General features: G+C 43.4%; 1 long non-coding RNA gene across 1 annotated transcript in view; it reads left to right on the top strand.

The window, feature by feature from the left end:
- Window positions 1-12968, top strand: part of LOC113889452 — a 174655-nt gene that overhangs the window by 67574 nt on the left and 94113 nt on the right. The gene's annotated exons all lie outside the window — the stretch shown is intronic.

The following is a 12968-nucleotide window of genomic DNA, read 5'->3' as shown; positions in this document are numbered from 1 at the left end:
GCACCGTAAGCATCGATTTTCTGTTGTTGCCCTCATCAGACAGACGGGCCCTCCTCCGTTATCCTGCGTTCCTAGTCTAACGCAGGGCCTTGGGCACGGTCTGCGTCTCACACTTGCTTGCCAGTCGTTTCTACCTTGGTGCCACCACAGGTCTCTCTGGATGCTTTTCTCCAGGAGAAATGTCGCTTTCTCTTTCTCTACCCGGCTCAAATCAAAAGGGCTCAACAACTGTGCATGAACTGTCTCAAGGAACTCAGAGTCTGGTACAGGTTTAGAAAAGCAAACTGATGTGTGCCATGCACTGCAGTGCTAGGAAAAACTGTAACAGACTTTGAAATGGGCAAAGGCTCACTGAATGTTCTTTCAGTGGAACGCTCTGAGTTGTCTAGGATTCCGGGCTGTCTGATCCTCTAGGGAACTAACTGCGCATTTGATTGTCTTTTGCTGGGCCATTTTATAACTCTGCAGTGATGGAAATTAACTTGTAGAGGGCTGATGATGGTGCACATGCTTCCTGTCTGATGTGCGACACAGACTGTTTCTGTTCAAGGCAGTGCAAATGAGTTTTGTCCAGTAGAGAGTCTGTTGTTGTTGTTCAATCACTGAGTCATGTCTGTATCTTTGCGACCCCATGGACTGCAGCACGCCACTTCCCTCCACTGTCTCCAAGAGTTTGCTCAAATTCATGTCCATTGAGTCGGTGATGCCATCTAACCACCTCATCCTCAGTTGCTCATTCCCTCCTTTTGCCTTCAGTCTTTCCTAGCATCAGGGAATTGGCTCTTTGCATCAGGTGGCCAAAGTATTGGAGTTTCAGCATCAGACCTTGTAGTGAATATTCAGGGTTGATCTCCTTGCAGTCCAAGGGACTCTCAGGAGAGATAAGTCTCTATAAGTCCAATTCTCATTTAAAAGTTGTAAGATCTTACTGATTCTTTCCTTAATTAATGAGTTATATAAACATGTTAATTTTACTATTTCTCTATGGGAGGCTTGATTTTGCCACTTTCACTGTTTGTGACAGAGGCAGTGAAAATAGGTATTGAGTGTTTATTCTGTGTCAGGAAGTATGCTAAGGGTTTTATAGTTGTTGTATTTAATTCTCATAGCAGCCCCATAAGGTAAGTTATATTTATTAGCCCCATTTTATAGATATAGGAACTGAAGCCTAGAGGTTAAGTAACTTGCTTAAGGACCGAGAGATAATCAGTGGTCTGTCTGCACTTTGAACCCAGAGACCTGGGATTTGACACTAAGATTCATGCTCTAACTACATTGTAGACAGAAAAAGACACTCAAAAACAAACTGGGGCAGCCACTGTGCAAAGCAGTGTGGAGGTTTCTCAGAAAAACAAAAATACAACTACCATATGACCCAGCAATTCCACTCCTGGCTATATGTCTGGGAAAAGATACATGCATCCCAGTGTATATAATAAAAGCATTATTTGCAACTGTCAAGATACGGTGACTTCCCAGGTAGTCTAGTGACTGAGACTTTGAGTTTCCACTGCAGGGGGTGAGATTTCAATCCCTGATCAGGGAACTAAGATCCTACATGCCATATGGAGTGGCCAAAAAACTGAAGAAGAAAAAAAAAAAAAGGATACGGAAGCAACCTAAGTGTCTATCAACAGATGAAAGGATAAAGAAGTGGGTATATACACATACACACACACACACACAATGGAATACTCATGGGAGGTCCTGCTGTCAGTCACTAAGTCCTGTCTGGCTCTTTGCAACCCCACAGTCTATAGGCTGACAGGCTCCTCTCTCCATGGGATTATCCCATTAACCCACTGGAGTAGGTTGCCTTTTCTTTCTCCAGGGGATCTTCCGGACCCAGGGATTGAACCTGCATGTCTGGCATTGGCAGGCGGATTCTATACCACTGAGCCACCTGGGAAGGCCACAGTGAAATACTATTCAGTCATAAAAAAGCATGAAAATTTCCCATCTGCAGCAACATGGATGGACTCGGAGGGTGTTACACTGAGTGAAATAAGTCAGACATACTATATGTTATCATTTGTATGTAGAATCTTAAAATTACAATAAACCTGTGAATAAAACAAAAAAGCAGCCTCACAGACATACAGAACAACCTAGTCCCACTACCAGTGGGGAGAGAGGGGCAATATAGGGGTAGGAGGAAAAAAATGTGTTATTAAGAAGGGATTATATGAAATCATATGTGTGAAACTTCTGAAGATTGTAATGCATTCATCTCCTCCTGAGAGAGCACCAAAATCACAACTAGCTGTTGGAGAACCATCAAAAGGAGGATGCTGGAACCCACTTACAAAGACAAAGAAGAAGAGACAGTAGGAGGGGTGCAGAAATGATAAAATCCAATCCTAGACCTGTCAGATGGGCAACCCACAAACTGGAGAACAGGAATACCGAAGAAAGTCTCCCACTGTTGTGACAGTTCTGAGCCTCATATCAGGCTTCCCAGCTTGGGGATCCAGCAAAGGGATGGGGAATCCCCTGGGAGTCTGACTTTGAAGGCCAGTAAAATATGATTACAGAACTTCCACAGGACTGGGGAAAGAGACTCTTGGAGGACACAAACACAACCTTGTGGAAACTGGGACCCAGGAGAAAGGAGCAGTGACCCCACAGTAGACTAAGCCAGACCTGCCTGTGAATGTCTGAGGGTCTTCTGCAGAGGTGTGGGTCAAGAGTGGCCTGCTGCAGGGACAGGGGTCCCAGTAGCATCTGTCCTGGGAGGTACCTGTTGGTATAAGTCCCCTTGCTAAGTCACTTCAGTCGTGTCCGACTCTGTGCGACCCCATAGACGGCAGCCCACCAGGTTCCCCCATCCCTGAGATTCTCCAGGCAAGAACACTGGAGTGGGTTGCCATTTCCTTCTCCAATGCATGAAAGTGAAAAGTAAAGTGAAGTCGCTCAGTCATGTCCGATTCTTAGCGACCCCATGGACTGCAGCCCACCAGGCTCCTCCATCTATGGGATTTTTCAGGCAAGAGTACTGGAGTACTGGAGTGGGGTGCCATTGCCTTCTTCAAGTCCCCTTGGAGGTTGCCAATAGCCCTACCACATAGCCTGTAGACTCCAGGACTGGGTTGCCTCAGGACAAGCAACAGGGAGGGAGCTCAGCCCCACCCTTCAGCAGACAATTGGATTAAAGATTTACTGAGCAGGGCTCTGCCAACCCAGATTTCCCCATAGCAAGTCCCTCCCATCAGACACCTTGCACAAGCCTCTTATCCTCATCCATCAGAGGGCAGACAGAAGAAGCAAGAACTACAGTCCTCCAGAAGGAAAACCACAATCACACAAGGCTAACCAAAATGATCACATGGATGACTTGTCGTGGCAAAGGGGCCTGTGTAACTCAATGAAGCTATGACAAAATGTGGCCCACTGGAAAAGGGAATGACAAATCACTCCAGTATTCTTGCCTCAAGAATCCCATGAACAGTATGAAAAAGCAAAAAGACATGACACTGGAAGTTGAGCCCCTCGCCCCCAGGTCAGTAGGCATCCAGTATGCTACTGGGCAAGAGCAGAGAAATAGCTCCAGAAAGAGAACTGTGCCAAAGTAGAGACAAGGCTCAGTTGTGATGTGTCTGGCAGTAAAGTCAAGTCTGATCTTATAAAGAACAATATTGCATAGAAACCTGAAATGTTAGATCCATGAGTCAAGATAAATTGGAGGTGGTCAAGCAGAACATGGCAAGAGTGAACATCAACATTTTAGGAATCAGTGAACTAACATGGGTGGGAATGGGCAAATTTAATTCAGATGAGCATTACATCTACTACTGTGGGCAAGGATCCCTTAGAACAAATGGAGTAACCCTCATAGTCAACAAAATGCAGTACTTGGGTGCAACCACAAAAACAACAGAATGATCTGTTCATTTCCAAAGCAAACCATTCAAAATCACACTAATCCAAGTCTGTGCCCCAACCACTAATGCCAAAGAGTATGAAGACAAACTTCTAGACCATCTAGAACTAACACTCAAAAGAGATGTCCTTTTTAAAATAGGGAATTGGAATGCAAAAGTAGAAACCCAAGAGATACCTGGAGTAACAGGCAAGTTTTGCCTTGGAGTACAAAATGAAGCAGGGCAAAGGCTAACAGAGCTTTGTCAAGAGAACATGCTGGTCATAGCAAACATCCTTTTCCAATAACACAAGAGACAACTCTACACATGGACATCACCAGATGGTCAATAATGAAATCAGATTGTATAGAGCTTCTCCATCTTTTATATTCTTTGCAGCCAAAGATGGAGAAGCTCTATATAGTCAGGAAAAATAAGACCTGGTGCTGACTGTGGGTCAGTTTGTGAGCTTCCTTTGCAAAATTCAGGCTTAAATTGAAGAAAGTAGGGAAAACCACTAGGCCATTCAGGTTTGGCCTAAATCAAATCCCTTATGATTATACACTGGAGGTGATGAATAAATTCAAGGGGCTAGATCTGGTAGACAGAGTGCCTGAAGAACTATGGATGAAGGTTCATAGCATTGTATAGGAGGCAGTGACCAAAACTCTCCCAAAGAAAAAGAAATGCAAGACGGCAAAGTGGTTGTCTGAGGAGGCCTTAAGGATAGTTAAGACACATGAAAGGCAAAGGAGAAAGGGGAAAACATACCCAAATGAATGCAGAGTTCCAGAGAATAGCAATGAGAGATAAGAAAGCATTCTTGTGTGAACAATGCAAAGAAATAGAGGAAAACAATTGAATGGGAAAGACTAGAGATCTCTTCAAGAAAACTGGGGACATCAAGGGAATATTTCATACAAGGATGGGCACAATAAAGGAGAGAAACAGCAAGGGCCTAACAGAAGTAGAAGAGATTAAGAAAAGGTGGCAAGAATACACAGAACTATACATAAAAGGTCGTAATGACTTGGATAACCATGATGGTGTGGTCACACACGTAGAGCCACACATCCTGGAGTGTGAAGTCAAGTGGGCCTTAGGAAGCATTACTACAAACAAAGCTAGTGGAGGAGATGGAATTCCAGCTCAGGTATTTCAAAATCTAAAAGATGATGCTATTAAAATGCTGCACTCAATACTTCAGCAAATTTGGAAACTCAGCAGTGGCCACAGGACTGGAAAAGGTCAGTTTTCATTCCAGTTCCAAAGAGGGGCAATGCCAAACAATGTTCCAACTACTGTAAATTGTGCTCATTTCACATGCTCGCAAGGTAATAGTCAAAATCCTTCAAGCTAGGCTTCAACAGTATGTGAACTGAAAACTTACAGATGTACAAGCTGGATTTAGAAAAGGCAGTGGAATCAGAGATCAAATTGCCAACATCCATTGGATCATAGAGAAAGCAAGGAATTCCAGAAAAATGTCTACTTCTGCTTCATTGACTATGCTAAGGCCTTTGTGTGGATCACAACAAACTATGGAAAATTCTTAAAGGGATGTAAATAACAGACCACCTTACCTGCCTCCTGAGAAACCCCTATGCAGGTCAAGAAGCAACAGTCAGAACCAGACATGGAACAACAGAATGGTTCAAAATTGAGAAACAAGCTTGCCAAGGCTGTATATTGTCACCCTACTTATTTAACTTATATGCAAAGTACATCATGCAAAATGCTGGGCTGGATGAATCACAAGCTGGAATCAAGACTGCCAGGAAAAACAGCAACAACCTCAGATATACAGATGATACCACTATAATGGCAGGACGCAAAGAGGAACTGAAGAGCCTCTTGATGAGGGTCAAAGAGAAGAGTGAAAAAGCTGACTTAAAACTCAACATTCAAAAAACTAAAATCATGACATCTGGTCCCATTACTTCATGGCAAATAGATGGGGAAAAAGTGGAAACAGTGACAAATTTTATTTTCCTGGGCTCTAGAATCACTGTGAATGCTGACGGTAGCCATGAAATTAATAGACACTTGCTTCTTTGAAGGAAAGCTGTGACAAACGTAGACAGTATATTAAAAATCAGACCCATTACTTTGCCAACAAAGGTCCGTCTAGTCAAAGCTATGGTTTTTCCAGTGTCATGTATGGATGTGAGAGTTGGACACATTTGAGCACTGAAGGAGGCTAAGCACTGAAGAACTAATGCTTTTTAATTCCCTTGGACTGCAAGGAGATCAAATTATAGGATTTAAGTCCCTTGGACTGCAAGGAGATCAAATCAGTCAATCCTAAAGGAAATCAACCCTGAATATTCATTGGAAGGACTGATGCTGAAGCTGAAGCTCCAATACTTTGGCTACCTGATGCAAAGAGCTCACTCATTGGAAAAGACCCTGATGCTGGGAAAGATTGAAGACAGGAGAAGGGGTTGACTTAGGATGAGATTGTTGGATGGCATTATTGACACAATGAATTTGAGCAACTCTGGGAGACAGTGAAGGACAGGGAGCCCTGGCATGCAGCAGTCTGTGGGGTCGCTAATAGATATATGCCTTTGCAACTGAACAACAACAACACACTATAGAATTTAAAGAATCCTTCATTCAGTTAAAAAAAAAAACCAGATCAGTAGGACAAGAAAAATGATCTGGGGACTCAGATAAGGCCCCCTGTAAAAGCAGGCATGAACCAAGTTTCAGAAGTCAGATAGAGGTGGTGCTGAGGAGAAAGGAGAAGGGGCTTCTGCTGCTAAGTCGCTTCAGTTGTGTCCGACTGTGTGTGACCCCACAGACGGCAGCCCACCAGGCTCCCCCGTCCCTGGGATTCTCCAGGCAAGAACACTGGAGTGGGTTGCCATTTCCTTCTCCAATGCATGAAAGTGAAAAGTGAAAGTGAAGTCGCTCAGTCGTGTCCGACTCTTAGCGACCCCATGGGCTGCAGCCCACCAGGCTCCTCCGTCCATGGATTTTCCAGGCAAAAGTACTGGAGTGGGGTGCCATTGCCTTCTCCGGAGGAGCTTCTAGGCATTAGCATTTAGGAAGGCAGGGGTCTGAAACAAGGTCTTAGTTAACTAAGTAATTCAGTTGGGCTGGGGAGCAGGGTGCGGGCTTAGGACTGATGCAGAAGCTAATTAAGAAGGGCCCTATGGGTCCTGCTAAGGACTTCGGACTTTATCCTCAAATTACAGGATTTAAAGCAGAGTAAGTGATTAATGAGTTTTATTATCCTTATTGCTTTGAGGTTATAAAGGCAGCTGAAAATCTGGCCTTTTTAGAAAAGTCATTTTAGCAGCAGTGTTGAGGCTGGATTGAAGGTGGTGAGAACTGACAGGGAGGCTGTTAAAAATGAAGCCTATGGCAGGGAAGAGGGCACTGTAAGGAGAAACAGTAAGTCAAGTCTAAATATTTGGACAACCAAAGAGGAATGTGGGGGTGGGAATGGGGAGGGGTGTGGAAGGGGCTGCTGCGCAGATAAAGCTCACACTCTGCTGCAGGCCTGTTTATGCTCATTTTTTAAAGTTAACTGATTTATTTGGCTGTATCAGGTCTTAACTGTGGCACACAAGATATTCATTGCATCATGGGGGATCTTTCCCTGTGGAACAAGGACTCCCAAGGGTTGTTTTTTTTTTCTTTTGGTTTAGTTGCACCATGCATCTGGCATGTTAGTTCCCCATCCAGGGACCGAACCTATCCCTGCATCCCCTGCATTGCAAGGGGGTCCTTGTTTATGCTCATTCTTAGCATCTGAGAAACAAGATAGCGCTGGGAATTTAAAAGGTTGTTACCAAAAAGCCTCTAAAGTTCCCATGCTGAAAAGTATATATAAATAAGGCCTAACACAAAAGCAGACCCCGGTTTCATTCCTGGGTCAGGAAGATCCCTTGGAGAAGGCTTAGGATACCCACTCCAGCATTCTTGGGCTTCCCTAGTGGCTCTGATGGTAAAGAATCTACCTGCAGTGCAGGAGACCTGGGTTCGATCCGTGGGTTGGCAAGATCCCTGAAGAGGGCACGGCAACCCACTCTAGTATTCTTGCCTGGAGAATCCCATGGACAAAGGAGCCTGGCGGGCTAAAGTCCATGGGGTCACAAAGAGTCGGACACGAATGAACGAGTAAGCACAGCATAACACGAAAGCACCCAGGTGGTACTAGTGGTAAAGAACCCACCTGCCAATGCAAGAGATGCAAGAGACATGAGTTTGATCTCTGGTGGGAAAGATCTCCTGGAGAAGGAAATGGCAACCTACTCCAGTCAGTGTTGTTGCCCAAAGAATCCCCTGGACAGATGAGCCTGGGGAGCCCATGAGCTGCAAAGAGTCAGACACGACTGCAGCGACTTAGCAGACACACATTTTTGTTTTGGTTTCAAAGGAAAAAAAAATAAGATAGGGAAAGATAGACCACAATGACAAGAACTATTACAAACCTTCTCTTGATAACTATAGATGTACAGATCGTCAGCAGACCAGGTGATTTTTAATCACCTCCTGGCTTCTTAATGGCTGCTAGCCACTTCCTCTTGGGACCTGGCCAGAGTAAGCTCCGGAAATGCAAATTTTTAATTCTGGAATCAGTAAAGCACATTAGGAAAGGAAATCTCACAAGTAAAGAAATCACATTATGAATTCCAAAGCCAAGGAAAATGACTGTAAGTCAGATTGTGAATTCATTGGTGCAGAGTCCAAGTGATTGGTCTCTATTCATCCTTCAAGATTACCCAGGATACAACCTTTCTCATTCTTGTGTGTCCAAACTTCCATCCAGTACAACCTTCAGCTCCAGCAGTTGAGCTGTATGCAGGGGTTGGGGAGAGTGGTAAAACCCAGTTAAAGGGTGTTTTTCATTTATACCCACTGGTGGTGCAGTGGTAAAGAATCTGCCTGCCAATGCAGCAGATGCAAGAGACAGTGGTTCAATCCCTGCGTAGGGAAGATCCCCTGGAGTAGGAAATGGCAACCCACTCCTGCATTCTTGCCTGGGAAATCCTGTGGACAGAGGAGCTTGGTAAGCTACAGTTCATGGGGTCACAAAGAATGGGACATGACTCAGTGACTGAGCACACACACAACACACACCCCAGGATATTGCATGAATCAGATGATATACTGGAAAGGCCTTTATGTACTCCAGTGATTGTTCTGCTTGATGACAACTGACCCTATTTAATTTTTAAAACTACTATGAGCTCAACTAGTACTACTGTTCAGTCAACTGTATGCAATGTACATTCACAATCCTCACAATAATTAACTTGCCCAAGAATATATACTTTTCTGTCTGCTTTAGGCCCTCCTGAGGTTGGGTTAGAGACTTCTCCATGGGATGTCCTGTCACAGCACTTACTGTGCAGTCTTCCCTCTGGAATAGAAGCTGTGGGTGCCAGGAACCCTGAGCATTATTATGCCTTCTATCTAGAAACCAGATAAGCACATAGATAGCACTCCAAAAATACTAGGTGAATGAATTAATAAAAGTTTTATCTTATATCCATATTCCTGTTTTCCTTATAACTTACTCTTCACTGTCTGCTTTCCCTTACTACAAAGTAGGTAGGATGCATGCATGTGAAGACATTATTATGTTCATGGCTGGATTCTCAAAACTTAGAACAATGCTTGGGAACTAGTAGTTCAGTTAAGTCGCTCAGTCGTGTCCGACTCTGCAGCCCTATGGACCGCAGCACACCGGGTTTCCTTGTCCATCACCAACTCCTGGAGTTTGCTCAAACTCATGTCCATCGAGTTGGTGATGCCATCCAACCATCTCATCCTCTGTCGTCCCCTTCTCTTCCCACCTTCAATCTTTCCCAGCATCAGGGTCTTTTCCAATAAGTCAGTTCTTCGCATCAGGTGGCCAAAGTACTGGAGTTTCAGCTTCAGCATCAGTCTTTCCAGGAAATCAGGACTGATTTCCTTTAGGAGGGACTGGTTTGGTCTTGCAGTCCAGGGAACTATCAAGACTCTTCTCCCACACCACAGTTCAAAAGCATCATTTCTTCAGCGCTCAGCTTTCTTTAACATGCTGTCTAGGTTTGTCATGGTTTTCCTTCCAAAGAGCAATCGTCTTTTAATTTCATGGCTGCAGTCACTACCTGCAGTGATTTTAGAGCTCAAGGAAATAAAGTCTGTCACTGTTTCCATTGTTTCCCCAGCTATTTGCCATGAAGTGATGGGACCGGATGCCATGATCTTAGTTTTCTGAATGTTGAGTTTTAAGCCAGCTTTTTCACTCTCCTCTTTCACTTTCATCAAGAGGCTCTTTAGTTCTTCTTTGCTTTCTGCCATAACGGTGGTGTCATCTGCATATCTGAGGTTATTGATATTTCTTCCGGCAATCTTGGTTCCAGCTTGTGCTTCTTCCAGCTCAGCATTTCGCATGACATACCCTGCATATAAGTTAAATAAGCAGGGTGACAATATACAGCCTTGACGTACTCCTTTCTCAATTTGAAACCAGTCAATTTTTCCATATCCTGTTCTAACTGTTGCTTCTTGACCTGCATACAGATTTCTCAGGAGGCAGGTCAGGTGGTCTGCTATTCTCATCTCTTTAAGAATTTTCCAGTTTGTTGTGATCCACACAGTCAAAGGCTTTTGCGTAGTCAATAAAAGCAGCAAAACTTTGCCAATATGTTGTACCAATTTATTCAGCCACCAACTGATGACAATTTATGATTTAAATCATGTTATCAATGTAGTAGGGAAAAATTCAAAGCTCATCAGTCTTTCAGTTTACATTAAGAACATTTACATTTAAGAACTAGGTAGAGAGGACTTCAATCATGAGTGGCTGCTTATTATATTTCTGCTCTTTTTAGAATCAACACAAATATTGAAGGAAAAGGATTATCAGTTACTAATCAGGTGCCTCTTCCTTGTAGGGGCAGTGTACAAAGACCAAGGGCTTTGGGATTCAAACCTACCTACTTAAAGAGCACCCCTCTCAGGCGGTGTTAGTTTTCATTCATTACCAAACAGGAACCATTACATTTCTAAGAGTAAAAGGAGGATAGGTCTGAAAGGAGTTTGATCATTTAGCTAAGAGTCTTACCTTTAAGAGTCACTCCCAAACTACCCTCTGTGAGGCTCCACCCACCTTGGGAATTAGAAGAGCTCAATTTTTCCCCAAGTACTACATATCTTTGATATATATATATATATATATATATATATTTTTTTTTTTTTTTTTTTTAAATAGGTGCTTACACTTATTAAGCCCTTGCCTAGTACAAGCTGTCACGTATCAACTAAACTTCATGACAGCCCTGGGGCAACAAATGGCATTAATTATTAACACCTTTACAGAAGAAAACACCTGATGCTTAGGTTTGAGGTCACAAAGCCTTTGTTTGAACCCTGGCAGTCTATACTGTTAAACAACCAATAGGCTGTGATTTCTTTACTAGCTATTCCAGTGTCTTCTAGCAAGTCATGGTAAAAAGCCAGCAAAAAGTAAATCAGTGCTGTATAGCCAAGAAGAGATATTCTACTGAATGACTGTCACAACGGCCCAGACTAAGTGGGGAAAGGATGACTGAATCTGAAATCTTAAAGCTAAAACACATTTCAGGAATGATGTATTTGAAACCGCCTTGCTGCTGCTGCTGCTAAGTCACTTCAGTCGTGTCCGACTCTGTGCGACCCCATCAACGGCAGCCCACCAGGCTCCCCCGTCCCTGGGATTCTCCAGGCAAGAACACTGGAGTGGGTTGCCATTTCCTTCTCCAATGCGTGAAAGTGAAGTCAAAAGCTCAGTCGTGTCCGACTCCTAGCGACCCCATGGACTGCAGCCTACCAGGCCCCTCTGTCCATGGGATCTTCCAGGCAAGAGTACTGGAATGGGGTGCCATTGCCTTCTCCGTGAAACCGCCTTAGATGCTTCTAATCTGAAGCAACTTGGCTTAATTGCTCACATTTGGGCAAGCCAGGCAAGCTTGGGCCATCACTTCCTTACAAGTTTTCATAGCAGCCGAAGTCTGTCATTAACCTCTTTCTTCAAGTACCTGATCTGATTATTAAAACAAGCCGTGTTGCAAAGGTGGACATACACTGTTCACCTTTCCTCATCTTTCCAACGACAAGAGGGCGGGTGATGCACGCCTGATAATTAAATGTATTATACTATGAACCATTTCCTAGGGAAGATGTAAAACTTGGACATTGAGGTTTTTCATATAAACCAATTCTGAATTTATCAATCTGAAATTCAATATAATAAAACAAGAATAAGATTATTCATTAGTATGATTAAATCAGGGATAAAAATACCTCCCTGAATTTTCTATAGTTTGTTTTAGCATCATCCTTTTCTGAATACTTTTGTAGAAATTATTTTGAATAGGTTAAGATGATTTCAGTTCTCAAAAAATGACTATATAATGTGATAATATGGTCTTGTTGCCATGATCATCTGCAACTGTCCAGTCTACCAGTTTCTTAAACAATTTTTCAGCTTTGAATTGAGACTATTTCAGAGCATACTCTTGACCAGTCCCACGCCTCTTTGGGCACAACAATCTAGACAGCTATATGTTTTGTGACTTAACAGAATGTGGGACAGAGGGAAGCAAGGATAGGCAGGCACTCTATTTTCCCAAAGCAGCCACTGAAACTCTGTCAAGTGAAATAAAACTTAAGAAGTCTAGTCAGTCCTTACATGGAGCAAGGGACAAGACTGCCCAGTCAGAAAGCTCAGATGCGTCCGGTGTTGAAAACAGCACTGCAGCACGAGAGGATTAGCTGATTGTTAGCAAGGACTAGATGGCAGAGCAGGCCTATATTGGGCTTTAGTGTTGGCTCTGTTACCAAAACTGATCCTGAATAAATCCCTTAAGCCTGTGTCTTCAGCGGGGAAAAAGTCAGAGTTGGATTGGGTGGTAAAAGGTTTTGTTTAGTCCAGCTTTGAGCCAGTTTTTAACCTTTTGCTTCTGAATACAGCAACTTGAGAACCCTTCCTCCTAATAAATGGTGATCATTCTGCACCAAAATTTCATCACTTCACTAACAAGTTTCAGGTAGTGGAAAAATACTAAGCAGGGTCTTATGTATAGATGCAGCTTAACAACTGGGATGGGGGAAAATAATCTTATA

This window comes from Bos indicus x Bos taurus, chromosome 3, assembly GCF_003369695.1.
Source record: "Bos indicus x Bos taurus breed Angus x Brahman F1 hybrid chromosome 3, Bos_hybrid_MaternalHap_v2.0, whole genome shotgun sequence".
Classification (NCBI taxonomy): domain Eukaryota; kingdom Metazoa; phylum Chordata; class Mammalia; order Artiodactyla; family Bovidae; genus Bos; species Bos indicus x Bos taurus.
The sequence above is the reverse complement of the archived record's forward strand: the minus strand, read 5'-3'. Positions and strand labels throughout refer to the sequence as shown.